General features: G+C 36.3%; 1 long non-coding RNA gene across 1 annotated transcript; it reads left to right on the forward strand.

Annotated features, from left to right (window-relative positions):
• The first annotated feature begins 5,119 nt into the window (after positions 1–5,119).
• LOC107650634 (uncharacterized) lies at positions 5,120–16,996 on the forward strand. Its single transcript, XR_008915617.1, has 3 exons — positions 5,120–5,201; positions 6,792–6,992; positions 8,550–16,996. It is a non-coding gene; the product is annotated as an uncharacterized LOC107650634 (long non-coding RNA).
• Positions 16,997–17,354: the final 358 nt, after the last annotated feature.

Raw genomic sequence — 17,354 nt, forward strand, 5'->3', positions numbered from 1 at the left:
AGATTTACATTACTATTAAAATATATTTTTTCTAGAGCTTTACAAATCTAATCAAAATGCTTTTAACCAAAAAGGAGATTGGGACAATTCCACTGCGTACCTACCAAGTTAGTTACTTTAGAGGATATCTACAATATAGGAGGGGGAAAGAATGATAGTGGAGACAACCAGAAATTCACTTGACATCTAAGAATGGAGCAAGTAATAAAATTCATGGCAAAGAAATGATTATCCCCAAATTCAACAAGATGGAAACAGTAATAGGCAGATGAACTAGATTTCCTTAAGCAAGGAGATAAATTTGGCCTCTTAAGATATCACTGAAACTTAGTGAATTTAATCCCAGGACTGAAATATGGTTCTAAAAGTACTTACCTTTTTTGAGAATAAAAAATATGCAAAAAGTTTTAGTATTGAATAAAATAATTTAAAAATAATATAATTTAAAAGGCAAATTCATATGAGTCAATTTCTAGGAACCAAGAGGAGAGAAATATGACAGAGTACATTCACTTGAAGAGAAAAGGGGAAGGCATTGAAGTGATTAAATATACTAAAGGACCACTGATGAAGAAAAATACAAGAAGAATTCAGGAAAGAGTGTGAGACTGGCAAAGGGACAAGATATACTAGTGATAAGTAACTTCACTTACACAGATACCTGTTGAAAATCTGTGCAAAAAACAAAAGTAACTAACAATTTATTGATGATAGTACCAATTTCAGTCTCCAGAAGGAAAAGGGACTAACAAGATAAATTCTTTCTTTCTTTCTTTCTTTCTTTCTTTCTTTCTTTCTCTTTCTTTCTTTCTTTCTTTCTTTCTTTCTTTCTTTCTTTCTTTCTCTTTCTTTCTTTCTTTCTTTCTTTCTTTCTTTCTTTCTTTCTTTCTTTCTTTCTTTCTTTCTTTCTTTCTTTCTTTCTTTCTTTCTTTCTTTCTTTCTTTCTTTCTTTCTTTCTTTCTTTCTTTCTTTCTTTCTCCCTATGATTCTAAAGGGTCTTCCTTCTTGGCTCCATCAAACTTCATTGTCTTGTCCAGTCAGGGAAAGAATCCTGAAGGTCAAAAAGCTGGATTTCAACCTTACCTGAAAGATGCCCAGGAAGGCAGGTCAAGTGGCTAGAGTTCTCCAGCAGCCTTACTTGCATGGCTCCACTTTTTGCTTCAAGGATTTTTCCTGTGAATTGTTGGAGGGCAGAGAGGTACTCAGAGTTCCCACTCTCTGCAATCTTGGGAAAGGATTAAGGAAGGAGGAGGTGACAAGAATGTTCTTATATTTCTGAGTCTCAGAACATGCTGCCCTAATGGAATTTGATTGAGAACTCTGGAGTGATTCTTTCTTTCTTCTCCTCCTCCTCTTTCTCCTCCTCCTCTTTCTCCTCCTCCTACTCCTCCTGCTCCTCCTCCTTCTCCTCCTCCTTCTTCCTCTTCTTCTTCTTCTTCTCCCTCCTCCTCCTCCTCCTCCTCCTCCTCCTCCTCCTCCTCCTCCTCCTCCTCCTCCTCCTCCTCCTCCTCCTCCTCCTCCTCCTCCTCCTCCTTCTTCTTCTTCTTCTTCTTCTTCTTCTTCTTCTTCTTCTTCTTCTTCTTCTTCTTCTTCTTCTTCTTCTTCTTCTTGGTGGTGGTGGGTGGATCAGATTCTCACTAACACAGAGGAATTAAGTCCTAGGGTGAAAACCATGCAATGGATGGTAGATTTCACTATTCTAAAGGAACACGGTTCTGGGAACTCTAGATTCACAAGTGGCTCATACCTTTGATCAACTGATCAATTCAACTGAGTCTTGTTCTCACTTGATAAAACTATCAAGGCTAAATTAGGTGGGTTGCTTGATTGCTTGAGTAGAATATAAGAAGCATATATTTATTGTGCTACATGATAAAGTTTAGAAGTCTCAGTCCCAGTCCTCAAGGGGCTTAAAGTTTCATAAGTGAAATGAATTAAAACTTTCAATATAAGGAGATGACTAATGAAGCAATAAATGAAAGCTAAAAATAATACATTAAAAAAGTTATTCTATCAAATGTAACTCAAGAAATATTTTGTTTCTTTTTTTACTTATGTTGATAGAGAAAAGAACTAATATTTTAGGCAAATCATGGCATATACCAAATATCCACCATCTATAGTTATGCTTTTAGGAACATGATTTCATATGTTTTATCTAAGTCCAGGAAATAATAAGATATAATGTAATGAAATTTTAAAGTATTGACTTCAATTTCATCACTTGTAAAATGATGGAATTGGATTAGACATCCTCTGAAATCCCTTTCAGTTCTTAATCTCTCTCTATATAGATATAGATTAATAAAATTAATCTATATCTATAGATCATTGTGCCTGAGTGGGTCAAGACTTTTAACTCATCCCAGACACTCAAAACCTGTGTAATACAGAGCAAGTCACTTCTTTCATCTGTATAATAAATATGATAAAAATAGGCCCTGTCTCATTGACTTACTAGAAGGATCATGTTATAAAATATCTGTACACTTATATAATATTTTACAAACTTTTAAACACTGTTTATTTCTCTTATTGTTTGTTTTTAACTTGTCCATTAATTTATTTATTTTTATTAACCAGGAGTCCCCAAGAAATATTCTTCAGTAGCAATAATCTTGAATAAAGAAAATAATCATGCCCATGGGGACAAAAGAACTGGTTCTAAGAATTGGTCCATTATCACATCCTCAGGACTTTTTTACCCAGCTCATATTGCTACTAACTAGATGCATCCTCCATAGGGAAGCTTTTATTGCTCCCAAGGTTCTAAGTATAACCCTGTAGGATTCTATCTTTCCAACCAGAGCTCAGAAAAGTCAACAGGTCTGCTTCCCCTGAACAATCAGCTGGGCAGAGAGGTGGTACAGTGGATAGAGTCAGAAAGATCTGAGTTCAAATCTGATCTCAGACATTTACTAGCTGTGCGATCGATCTTAACCAAGTCATTTAATCCTATTTGCCTCTGTTTTCTCATTTATAAAATGAACTGGAGAAGTAGGTAGAAAGCCACTCCTGTATCTTTTCCAAGAAAACCCCAAATCGGGTAATAGAATTGGACAGAACTGAAAAGACTAAATACCATCAACAATCAAGCAAATAGTTATTACTGAAATAACATAGTAAAAACAGTAAGTACGAATAATTTCCCCACTATCAAAAGCATTCTCCCACAAAAGGAATGCAAGATTTGAAAGGGGCAGAAAATGGGAAGAAAATTAAAGTATAATGGTGAGGAGATACAAATATATAGTCTACACACAGCCAAAACATCTTAAAATTCCAGAACAGCTAGGTTCCCTTGTTCTTTCTTTCTCTTGAAGGTCCTTGTTGGGACTGAGTTTCCCCACTAGGCTTAGTTTCCAGTGTCTTCCTTGGACTGTCACTGGATCACAGATTGTGTAAAAGGGGAACATGTAAAAATATTGGAACTACTTTAAAAGACAGAGGATTTTATATTTCATCATGGAGGCAATATGGAGCCACTGAATTTTAATAGTTTAGAAAAGATTAGTTAGACTTAAGTTTTAGAAAGATCACTTTGGTGTGTCCCACAGGTGGAGAGACTGGAGTGAGGAAAGACTTGAGATAGGAAGAATACTCAACTACGAGCCATTGCAATATTTTCAGATTGAAGTGATAAAAGCCTACACCAGGATAGTGACAGTGTCAGAGGAGAGAAAGGGGGCATACTATGAAGGAAAAAAATGAAAGTACTTTGCAATGAATTAGATAGAGGCAGTGAGAGAGTGAGAAACTGAGGATGATAACTAGCCCATAAGCCTGAATGGTACCCTCCAAAGTAACAGGAGGATAGGATGGTTTAGGGGAAAAGAAAATGAGTTCAATCTTGGACATGTTGAGTTTAATATGTCTACAGGATATCTTGTTCTGGATATGTAATAAGCAGTTGTAAACATTAGACTAGAGGTTGGAACAGTGGTTAGGGATGGCAAAATAAACCTGAGAATCATCTGCACAGTGATGCTAAGTGAATTAATTGGAGCTAACATAACCAAGTGAAATAGTGTAGAGGGAGAAGTGAAAAGGGTCCAGAACAGTCTTATGAGATACTTGCAGTTAGTGAGTTCAATCTGGATGAAGATGCAATTTTGAGAAGTAGTATTTAGACAGGCAGGAGAAGAACCAGAAAATACAAATGTCATAAAAAAAAACTAAAGAGAACTATTAGAATACAAGGTGTTTAAGATTGTAGTGAGGTCAAGAATGAGAAAAGATCATTCGATTTGGTCGTTATGAAATCATTGGTTAACTTGGAGAGAGAAATTTCGGTTTAGAGATAAAGTAAGAAGCCATACCATGAGAATTAAGAGACAAAGAGAGAAAAGAACAAGAAGAAGAAAGTATAGATAGTATTCTTAAGGAGTTTATCTATGAATTGGCAGCTTTTTAGAGTCTCCCATGACACTGATCACTCATATTCAATTTGTAGATCACTAAAATCTCATTTTGGATTCCTCTAACTTTTGAAAGATGAAATTATTACTGACAAGTGTAATGGACGGTGATAGATGGAGTCACCCACTACTTAATTTAGGACTAGAGTATGGTAGAGATGGAATGGAGCTTAAAGTTGGAGAAGAGGGAATAGATTGTTCCTCCTCTCTCTTTCTCAAGTAAAACCCACACTAGCTGTCTTTCAGAGTCATAGACTATATTTCTTCAGAGACTGGGTTGAGATAAAGTCCAGGACTGAACAGCTTCTCCCTCCCTAAGGAGAAGGTATAGCTTTCCTCCCCAAGCTTCAGGTCTCTCTTCTTAGATATTATAAAGCTGGTACTTGATCTCATCAAACAGCTATTTATTCTTAAGGAACACACATAAGGTAGGGCAAGTAAGATAGTGGAATAAAGTAATGGGAAAGTGGGAAGTAGGAAGTCCCTAAAGGCTAACAACTGACCCCCTCCTCCTCAAATCCTGCAGGGTCAAGCTTTGCCTGTCTGACCCTCTAAGGTCAATTGTGAGAGCTGTCCTGACTTCTATCTGTCCTAATTATGAAATGAAGTTCAAGGACTGCTTTAGAGGGATAGAGAGGAAATGTTCCTGGGATAGATAGCTTTATGACAAAGTTCTATCTACTCCTATTGTCTTCCACTGGATTCAAGGTTCTAGATTCACAGAAGGATGATCAGGACTTGGAGGTGCTCAGACCAAACTCTCTGAAGGCTCCCCAAAGAGAAGTGAGATAATTACTTGGATCTTCCCCAGTTCCTCTTTTCCTTCTCTGGAATTCTCTCTTTCTTGCCCTTCCCTCACTTGATTTGTTCTTCTGGCAGATTGAATCTGGGTTTCCTCTCTTACACAAGTCAAGAATTTTTAATCACTCTGCTTTTGTCAGAGGATGAGAGAGCTCTAGCAACTCTACATGATTGAAGATTCCCACCATTATTCTACCATGCTTGAGATCCAGGCATATGAACTATTTCCCAAATTGTTCATTTATTCATTCTTTCTCTTTAGATAGTTGGTAGCAGTGGTTATTATTGTTCAGTTGTTTCAGTCACATCCAACTCTTCCTCAAACCATCTGGAGTTTTCTTCGGATAATTTGCCATTTCCTTCCTTCTCTAACTTATTTTACATATGAGGAAACTGAGCCAAACAGGATTAAGTGACTTATACAGTCACATAGCTGGTAAGTGCCTGAGGTCAGATGCCCCTAAAGCACTGGTGTCAAACTCAAAAAGAAATGAGGGCCACATAAGGATAAATAAGGATTCCTGTGGGCATATATTAACTTCTATTGCATTTGTATTTATTTTGATAAGTATTTTTTCAGTTACATTTTACTCTAGTTTATGTCTAGTCTAGAGTATCATGAGCCACAAACAATGCACAACTGGCATGTCTGATATATCTAGTCCAGTGATAAAATTAAACTATTTATCCTTCATTTGACCTTAACCCTCACACTCCAAATTATGTTTCTTCTGTCCTGTTCCTGGATTTCTTCACATATGTATAATTTATCCATTAATAATGCTCCTTTGATCCTTTGCTTACCCTGTTTTGTTTTGCTTTTATTAGCCATTCCAAAGTTGTCATCCAATAGTCATGAGTTTCATACTCCTCAAATCTTATCACTATCTCTATGAGGTCAAATTTGTTTTCTCCCCCTTGTGTTAGGCACCATAATTCCTTTTGTTTGCTGCCTAAACTTTGGAAATTAGCATATTTATAGTTGAGGCCATGGCTTTCCCAAAGCTCTTTTTGAAAGTCTTGCCAAATGTAAATTTCTGGGCATCTCAGATGTAATTTTTCTTCCTTCTTTGATGTCACTCCCTGTAGTGTCAAGTTGTGGGACTATGCACAAAAAATACAACTACTATATCCTATTTAAGTTTATAGCCCTTCCAGTTAGCTTTGTAAGACTCTTGGAAAATTCATTTTTACCAGCTTTTATTTGTTGTACCCAACTCTGCCCAGAATCTGTCAACTATACCTTGATTCAGAAATATACTGATCCATGATCTGGAAATCTTAAACCCATTCCAGTGTGAAGATTAAAATTAACTCTCCCCTGATTATAAAAATTAAAATTGTAAACCCTGCCTATTTTTAGATTTAATTGCCAAAAGTGTAAATACCCTACTTAAAAGTTGAGTATGGAGATCTGTCCATTTTTAGATCTAATCACCAAAAGTGTAAACATCCCATTTGGTCATTAAGTGGGAGGTCTGTGACCCACCTGTGCAATAGTGTGTGACAAATCAGAATTAAACTAACTGCCCCTGGGTAGTCCTAAAGCAAAGCTTCAACTGTGATTGGTAGATGTAAAATCAGGAGAAGACGTAGGAAGTGACACAAAACAAGCATCTTTAAAAGAAGCTGTCACTTCCTGAGAGGGACAGTTCTTCGTTCTTTGGAAGTGGAGGCTGGAAACCATTCTTCATTCTTTGGAGTGGAAGCTGGAACTGAGACCCTGTTCCTGGTGAGGCTGTTCTAAAATCCCTTCCTTTGAACTGACACATGGTAAGTGAAAAGCTGACCCTTAACTGCTGGATTTTCTGAAAAAAAAATATTAACCTCAGGAGAGACTTACCTCTTGAGAGAGATTCCCCCATGTCCTCAGCTTTGCTGAGGTCTAAGGACTAACTCTCCCTGCCCATGTTGAGTCAGGGGTCAGGAGTAAATTACTTAGCACTCAGGATAGATATCTTACCCTATTCTTTCTCTGATTTTCTTATTTCACTCTTTCTATATTTTGTAAATAAATCTCTTTGGAATTAATATAAATCCCAACCCAGTCCAACCTTTTTTATAAACAAACCCCCTTTTCCCCCCTTACACCAGACACCATTTTTAAGCCAAATCTTTACTTCCACATTATACTTTCTCTTCTGTATCTCTTACCTTTGACTGGTGTGAGATGGAAATCACATTAAAAGACTGATATATATTAATTTAAGGTCGCCAAGGAATTCAGCTATGTAATTCCTAAATGAAAACTCAAGTCAGCAGTCAACCTTTTATGGAGTTTTTAATTACTGACAGGAGGAAGAAAGGTATTAGAGAGAGAGAGAGAGAGAGAGAGAGAGAGAGAGAGAGAGAGAGAGAGAGAGAGAGAGAAGGGAATAGGGGTTAAATGCCCACTCTGCTTAGGCTGGGCCAAAGGCCCAAGGCCTTGGATAGCCGAGGCAAAGAAAAGAGATCAGTCCCTATCACTCACGTGACCAAAATGGAGAAACAGTCTCAGGGCCTCCACTCCAAGCACCAGGCACCAACATCCTCCTTCTCCCTCCACACAGGAAGTTCCCAGACTCCTCAGCTGTCCTCTACCTCACTTCCTGTGTCTCACCTGTGCCAATGGTGGGTCTAGCTTCACCCAGGACCTCTCAGAGAGCTGTCCCCTTTGCACATGTCTGTTGAAGGCCATATTCTCAAATAATTAAATCTTGAGCTTTGCTGCAGCCCTTCCTAATTCTGTTACCTTGAGTAGGGTGGAGATTATAGTTTCCAAGACCTGATTCTGTCATTCCAAGTATTTCTATTGTTATTGATCAGGAAATAGCCAAATCCCATCCTCTAAAGAATGGTTTGAAGAGGGTTGAGTAATTTTGAAATTCACACTGGTAATGAGTGGCAAATCGAGCATTTGAACTCATGTCCTCTGACTGCAAATACTATGGCCATTAATTTAAAAAGTGAGAGTTTTTAGAGCCCTGCTGTGTCCATGTATATAAACATTGCTCAATTAAGTTTCTATGAAGTAAAAGAAGTCATTCATTTGTCTTGGTTGGCACCCCTAAAGAGAAAAAACAATTTGTTTTGGCCATACTGCTCCAAAATTTGAAGGTCACTGATAAAGATTAAACAGAAAACGCCAACATGAAAAATCAGTGTCTTTTAATGAATTCTTGAGCTTCAGGTGTAACTAGTGAAGAAGTCTCCACCATTCTTTCTGATTGCGTAGGCCTGGTATTAATAACAGGTGGATAAGGGTAGGTGGGCTAATGGTCAGTCACATTGGAGATGTTGTATCTTAAGGCTACATTTAAGAGAAGAGCTAACCTCCATTTGTTCTTGCAGAAGACAAAAAAGATGAAGGTTAAAGAAGACTAATGATCCATCTGTAACCAAGCTTGGGAAGTCACTTTTTTGCCTTTATCTGATATGATCCTTACCACTTAAACCTCCAAATAAGAAACAAAATATCTCCATCAGCTGGTGGAAAACTTCCCTGAGTAGGTCTGGAACTGAGGTATTGTTGATAGCTGACAGTTGAGGGAGAACTGTGATTCAGATTATGAAAAGAACTAGAATATTTTTTATAGATGTAAGTTTGTAACTAATTTTTGTCTCTCTCCCTGCCAGTGTAACCGTTTGAATGTTAATTTAATTTTACAGAATATCATTTATGTAAATGTAATTAGAAGGGAAACATGATCGGGAGATGCACAGCACCAAAGAGAATTTATTACTCCAAGGGGTATTGCTCTAATCATTCAACTGCAATATTGAGTTTCCCCAGATTTAATCTAAAAGCAATAAATTACAAAAGGCTAATGTCCTGCCCAACAAAAAGCTGTCACGAACCCAAGTTACTGAGGGAAAAAAAATCGAGAGAAAAGTCCTCAACTTTATTTCAGCAACAGGCTTTCTGTTAGAAAATCCAGCATATATAAAACACAAAAAATAAAGCTGTGCTTTATATGAGAATAACATTATTATTTCTAATTCTTTCCACAATTCAACTGACCACCTTTTTTCTTTCCAGGGTTCTATGTCTGCATGATGATAAACATAATTACTGAATGTCCTAAATTCCATTTTCCAGGTTATCAAGAAAAGAAAATGGAGGAATATAACCAAGATTAATAATCTTCTTATTCCTTTATGGTGGTTCTACAGGGAAATGGTGTAGCAAGGGAGTAATACTGAATATGTAGTCAGAAAACCTAGGTTCAAATTCTGACAGCTATAAATGTGACTTTGGACAGAGAGGTTTCTCTGTCCATCTCTGTAGTGCTGGTGCTCCACACATGTACCTTCAGCAATACTTTGTTTTATCTAAGTGCCATCAAAAGTGGGAATCCCTTCCTGGGACACCTGGATATTAATCTTCTATCTTGTAATATGTTATAAATGTCATATACCTACTTATATATATATAATATACATATACATACAAACATGTTGTGCTCATTATAATGCAGGAGGGAAGGAGCTGTTTCATTTTTGTCTTTGTAGCATCCTCAGGACTTAGAAAAGTGACTCCATGTAATAGGTGCTTGATAAATACATGTTGATTTATGGAAATAATTTATTTATTTTATTTCTGTTCAATGAGGGGGTTTAACAATATAAACCACTTAGTTCCCTTTTTGCTCAAACTCCAGAAGAAAGGGAAAAGTTTTGGTATACATGTCAAAATCTTGATGCTCCATTTTGTTTCCATGTTTCTGGATAGAGCATTACAAACCACCCAATCTTGAAATCTCAGTCACTTTTATCTCTTCTTTTCTCTTTTCCTCCCTTATATATTTAATTTGTTTTCAACCTTGTCAAATCTAATGCCATGTAATTACAGATTGTTCAAGTTGTAAGAACTCTAGATATCATCCAATCCTATCATTTTTATTTCATGGATGAGGAAACTGAAGCTGTGAGGGCTCTCAATGTTACATAATTAGTGATAGTATTGTAATTCAAAAACCCAAATCTTTGTCTAATGTTTCTTCTTGGTAGGTGTGGCAGTGGTGGTTTATCCATTTTTTTGTTTTTCCCTACTGTAATACTTTGGCACTAGATGCCTTATATCTATTCTTTCTTTTTCCTTCCCATTGGACTTACCCCAGTTCAAGTATTTATTGCCTCTCCCTTGAATTACTCATTTAACTACTGAAATAGCTTTTTAATAGAATTCCCCTTCTCCAGTCTCTCCTGCCACCAATCCATCCTACAAAGTACTGACAGATTAATCTTGCTAGAGCATACTTGTAAGTATGTCATCATACTTTAAATTATTTACCATTCCTTCACTGACCATTCAAGGCTCTTCATATCCCAACTTTTCCAACTTTTCTCTTACTACTTATTTGCCCTACATCATTCTTTTATAACACAGTTGACTATGGTCCCATTTTCTCCATGCCATCTCTGTTACCTTTTACTTTATTGGGATTCTCATACGTTGACACTCACTGAAAAGTTTGGGTTATCAATGGTTCAAACACCTAGTAGCTATTTTAATTCAGATTTAGGTGCTTAATAACTAGCACCCCAGTTCCATTTAAATACTTAACACTAGATTAGTTTTTGCAAAGTTATATTTACTTCAAAGATATAGCAAGAACAATCAAACATTTCCCTCAATATCTTGGGGTTATAATTCTCCCACCCCAAACAATCTCAGCCTGGGTTAAAGAAGAATTAGGCTCACAGGTTAGCTTAGTTTCTACATAGTATTTTCCCCATAGATTTCATGTCTAAAAAAAGCAGTACTTTCTTCTGATGGGCTAGTATCCCCTCAGTTTCACCACTTTGCTTAATTCCTAGACTTGTGGCTCCTCTTGGCTGATGCTCCTAGGCCAGTTTGGAAACTCAACTCATGCAATGGAAAAGAGTGAACAAAAAGGTCTAAGACCCAGGTCCATTTCTTAAGGCTATAGGACCTATATGGGAGAAGATGAAGAAGAAGCACCCTCTCTCCCCTTTCCCCTTATTTGATGGAATGAGTAAAGGAACCCTTCACCCTCAGGCTCAAAAATAGAATAATTGCATTGCTGAATAATGACAGTTTAAAGACATGGATGGCTCTAACTATATAGCCAATGGAGGTAGGCTGGGGTGCAGGAAACTATTCTCAAGGTAGGCTAGTAATTCATTCATGCAACATTCTTTCTGCCTCTCAAAAGCAATCCCCTAGAAGGCTATAAGTAAATAAGTATTTGTTATGCATCTATTATGTGCTAGCCACTGTACCAAGTGATTTACAAATAATATTTGATCCTCATAGCAGTCCTTGGAAGTAAGTGCTATTATTATCTCCATTTCACACTTAAGGAAACTGAGGTAGGTGGAGGCTATGGGACTACCCTTACATGGTTCACATGGCTAGTGTTTGAGGTTGGATTTGAACTCATGTCTCCTGGACATTAAAGCCAGCACTCTGTCCCCTGCTTCACCTAGCTGCCACCATTGGGTCATACCATTTTAGGAGATCTAGGCAGCACTAAATTCCAATTATGGATTTCTTAATGAAGCTAGTCTATTTAACATACCACATTCCTAGTCTAGATGCCTTCCACATAAATGCACTTGTTTAAACCTGATACAATATTCCTCCCTAAAAGAAATGGTACAGGGTCCAGTTTAAATGCAGCATCTTTAGAAATTCTTCCATAATTTGTGCTAGCCAGAAAAGTGCTGGACATTGAGTTGAGAAGACCTGAATTGAATCATGTCTCATATTTTAACTATGTAACCATGGGCAAGTCACTTAAATTCTATTGGTCTCAGTTTCCTCTTCTGTAAAATGGAACAGTAATAAGACATGAGGAAAGCTAGGTTGTACAATAGATAGAGTGTTGGGCCTGGAGTCAGGAGATTCATCTTTATGAGTTCAAATCTGACTTCAGATACATACTAGCTGTGTGACCCTGGGCAAGTCACCTAACTCTGTTTAACTCAGTTCCTCCTCTATAAAATTATCTGGAGAAGGAAATGGGAAATCAGTGTAGTATCTTTTGCCAAAGAAACCATACCTAGGGCCAAAAGAGTAGGAGGTGACTAAAACACCTAAATAATAACAAATAACACTTATGTTATTAGATTGTCGTGCAAATCAAATGAAATAAGTTACCTAAATAAATGTTATTTTTGGTATCATTATTATTATCTCTCACACTTTTGAGTTCTTATTACAATTTGCATCCTTTTATGCATATAACACATTCTATCATATCATAAAACTATATTGTACGCAAATATGCCTCCACAAAAGTCTGATCCTGAAGTCTCATCATTGCATGGAAGTGAACTTGAATTCTCTCATGTTATAACAGAGGAATGCAAACTCTAGCAGTTTCTGCCTTGCTGGAAAAACTCCACATATGGTACTGGAAACAGATTGTGTCTATTTTTTAAGGACTAGCCAAATAAAGTAAAAAAATTAGCAAAAGCCTGGCTACCAACTAATGAATTCTTTAGCCAAAGCAATCCCCAAAACAAGAACAAAAACAAAATAGACCTTAGGCTTGCTTTGCCTTTTCCCACTTCCCTTGCAAAGATGGAAGCCTATTTATAAGCATTGATTTAACTGCTGATCATCTAAAAGAAACACTTTTACAATTACTTAAGCATGACCATCAGAACTGAAACATTAATCTTGACATTTTCCCTATCTTGTTGCTCAGTCATTTTTCAGTCATGTCTGACTCTGCATGACCCCATTTGGGGTTTTCTTGACAAAGATATTGGAGTGGTTTACACTTTCCTTCTCCAGCTCATTTTACAGATAAGAAAATTGAGGCAAACAGGTTGAAGTGATACCACATTCTCCCTCTTGTTAGAGAAGTCCCTATTCTTGGAATGTTCTGCTTCTTTATAACCACTTCACAGCACTTAGATCCTTGGCTTCTTTCAAGGCTCAGATCAAATCTCACATTCTGCAAGAAGCTTAAGATTATTACTGTTTGGTCATTTCAATCATATCCAGCTCTTCATGTCTCCATTTGAGGTTTTATTGGCAAAGATATTGGAACAGTTTGCTATTTCTTCTCCAGTGTGTTCGAATTTTACAGATGAGGAAACCGAAGCAAACAGAGCTAAGGGATTTGCCCAACATCATAAAGCTATTAATTGTCTAAGGCCAGAGTTGAATTTATGAAGATGATCTTTCCCAACTCCAGGCCTGGCACTCTATCTACTGTACCACCTAGCTGCTCCTTCTAAGATTTCCTCCTATTTATTTTGTGTGTATATTTATATATTCATATATATGTACCTATTTTTAATCTAGTCATTCCTAATTTAGTCAATCCTCTTCATATACTATCACTGTTGATAAAAACGTTATTCTCTTTTTTGGTGTCAGATATATTTGTCTAAACTCAGACCTACCTTGAGTTTAAATATAATAGAGTTCCAGGTAAATCTTTCATTCCATGATCCAGTTTTCTAACTGTTTTAAAGAATTATTTCTTTCCTTAAAAAACTTAGAATGGAAATTCCTTAAAGCAGAGTCCTTTCCATGTGTATTGTAGTATTTAGCATAGCATCTGACATATAAGTAAATATTTGTTGAATGACTTACCATACCTACATGTTATAAAATAAGAATTAACTTACAGAGAGTAAATCAATCAAATAAGCAATAAAACAATCAGCCTCTGCAGAAAAACTATAGGTTGCTTGGGAACTATTAATATTATTGAGAAACAAGACTAAGTCTGGCATAGTGTATCAAGAGCTGGTCTCAGAGCCAGGATGAAATGAATTTAAATATACTGTGATTGACTGTGATCCTAGACAATTGTTAAAATTTGTCATTGTCCTTGGCAGCTCTTATTCTATGATCTGCAGAGAAGCTATTGACATGTATTGGTAGAGGGAGTTTACTTATTTGGGAATACCAACAAAATCAGAAGTCTGGTCTCTTTTTCTGTGAGAAGCTCTGTGATGAGTAGAAGAAAGAACACTGAAATGAAAATTTGGAGAAACCTAGGTTTTAGCCTGTCTTTCATAGTTACTTGCTATGAAATAATGGACAAATTGCTTAGGTGCTCTGAGTTCTTTTTCTCTTCTATCATAAAAGTTTATCACTTGTGACTTGTTAGGGTTGCATGAGATAATGGGTGGGCATTTTGCCACCTTGAAGTTCAGAAGAGAACCAGGACAGAGAAACTGTGATCACCAAGAGATAGAAAACTCCAAAATGAATAGACTCCTACTACGCATATTGGCACCTTCTCTCTAGCTTTTAATCTTAAAAGTTGTCTAGGACACTATGAGATTAAGTAACATGCCCATTGTTATACCACTAATGTTTGTCAGAGGCAACCTTAAAATACTATATAATTGTGATTTGGGGAAGGAAGGGAGGGAGCGAGGAGTATGGAAGGAAGAATGGAGGGGTTGAGGGAAGAAGAGAAGGAGAAGAAGGTGAGAAGGAAGAAAAGAAATGGAATAGAGGAAAGGAAGGAAGAGAGAAGAGAAAGAGAAAGAATGAAAAGGAGGCAGAAATGGAGGAGAAAGAAAGGAGGGAGAAATAGAAGGGACAAAAGAAGGGAAGGAGAGGAGGAGAAAGGAAAAGAAGGAAAGAAGAGAAGAGATAACCTCTATGTAAAAGAAGGAAAAGATGAGATGTAAATTCTGCTTTTATTATTAATTCTTAAGAAGTATTATATGGATAAAATTATTTTAAAATAGTTCTTTCCACTTTATAGATGAAGATATATGGATTGTATACTGTGCATCTGCCAATCACATTATCATTTAATCATTTTGTTTTATTGAGTTAGATAACAAGTGATTTTTGTAAAAAAGGGATCCTCTCTGCTGTGAAGGGCTCAGACCATTCTCCTTTACCTTTCTCTAATAATACCATGGGCTTCTTTTTGTAAGATTTTCTATCTCAAGGCTATTGTATTTTATCTCTTACACAACTTTCTCCCCATAGTAAATATCTCAAGAGCATTAAATTAAGTGATTTTTTGTCACAGCTCTTCTATCATATTACAAATCTAATTGGCTAATTATTTCTTTACCTCAGAGATGTTTAATTATTAGATAGTTTATTTCTTTGGAGACAGCTTGCACAGGCACACCAGTCTATACAGACATCAAAATAGTAAACTCTTTCCCTACCTTCTTGTAATAAGAGGCCATGAAGAGTTTTCCCTCACAATAAAATAATTTTTCTATGATTTATTCTAACAAATACATCATGTGAAACTTTTCAATTGCCTATTTAGATGTCACTAAAACACAGGGGAAAGAACGTGCTTGGAAACTGTTGACAAGTCTATTCAGATTTAGGAATGAAAACAGCAAAGCATCATATGTACGTGCTTGTTCCTTGCAGAAGATATGACTGTGAGTTAGGAGAATTGAATTCTGGTTCCAGAATTCCCCCTAATTATGTGACCTTAGAAAAATAATTTCATCACTTAGATCATTAACTTGTTCAACTGTTAGGCATGGGGGTTAGAGAGATGAATGTCAAAGTCAGGATTGTATTGGACTGGAATCTCCTCAGTTAAGAAGATTGTTATACTTTCAATATGACCATATATATTTTACAAATTGACAAATGCTACAAATCAGATCTGAATTTATTGCATTATTTGTTGTCTAGCCTTAAAAACATGAAAAAGAAAACATTAAAAAGCAGATTAACCTTCAAAATGTGTCATACTTTTATTTTACAGAGAGCTGATTATTAAACATTTATTACCAAGTAAAGCCCATTTTGGCTCTAACCCTTTATGATCATTGCACGTGAATGATAGAGAAACACTAACTCTGTTAAATAAGTTCACATGGAGTGTTCTACAAAAATAACAATATAATATTTTATATTTATTTTGGCAATTTAAACTTTGCAAAGCATTTTACATGTTATCACATGTAATCTTCATTAAAACTCTTTTTGTTGATACTATTATTACCACCCCTTTTTATGAGGAATATTATCCCTTTTTATTTATTTATTTTTTTAATCCTAACTTTCTGTCTTAGAACCAATACTGATTATTGGTTCCAAGGCAGAAGAGTGATAAGGGCTAGGCAATGGGGGTTAAGTGACTTTCCTAGGCTCACACAGATGGGAAATGTCTGAGGCCAGATTTGAATTTAGGACATTCCATCTCTAGACCTGACTCTCCATCCACTGAACCACCAAGCTGTACCATATTATGCCTTTTTAAATGAGGAATATGATGTTAAGTGATTATCCAGGATCAAGTGTCTGATAAGTATCTGAGGAAGAGTTTGATCTCAGTTCTTCCTGACACTCTCTTTTTAATATTTTTTCAGTCTTTCACTAAGCATTTATTTTTAAAAGTTTTCCACTACATTTTCTGTTGATGCAATTTTTAATAATTGTTTTCTGACATTTTGTGATCCGTGTTCTCTCCCTTCCATTCCTCATCTTTCCCAAGATAGCAGGTACTCTAGGTTGTACATATGTTATCACGTTATACATATTTCCCCATCTTTCATGTTGTGAAACAAGACACATATTGCTTACACTAGAGAAAAATTCATGGAGGAAATAAGAATGGTATGCTTCAGTCTGCATTCAAACTGTCAGTTCCTTCTAAGGCAGTAGCCTTTTCCACCAGGAGTGTCTTGTAATTGTCCTAGATCCTTGCATTACTAATAATAGTTGTCATTCACAGGTGATCAGAGTGAATTATTGCTGTTGCCTTCCTGACTTTCAATCCCAAACTCTAACCACTACACCAGAGGGGTCAAATACATGTGTGCATCCCATAACACTCCAGAGTAAGGCATAAACCAGATTAACATGTAATTGGGAAATATTTAACAAAATAAATGAAAGTGGAATAAAACATAGATAATGTTAATATGTGGTTTTCTAAGTCAGTTTACATCCCATTGGTTATATAAGGTTTAGTGGACCCATTTCTTTTTGAGTTTAATATTGCTAGTCTACATCCCATTATTGCTTATCATTTCACCTTCAAATCCCAAAATCTGCCCCAGCCGAGGATGAGCAGTTATCCAATTATGTGATCAGTAAAGAGTCCTCACCCAGAGGAATTCTCAGCATCTCCATTTTTAGATAATAATGCTCTTCACAAAAGTTATCCTGAAATCTTTTCGTTTCACATGTATAGACATTCCTTTTCTAAGGGGTGATAATTC

The sequence above is a fragment of the Monodelphis domestica genome, chromosome 1 (genome assembly GCF_027887165.1).
Source record: "Monodelphis domestica isolate mMonDom1 chromosome 1, mMonDom1.pri, whole genome shotgun sequence".
Lineage (NCBI taxonomy): Eukaryota > Metazoa > Chordata > Mammalia > Didelphimorphia > Didelphidae > Monodelphis > Monodelphis domestica.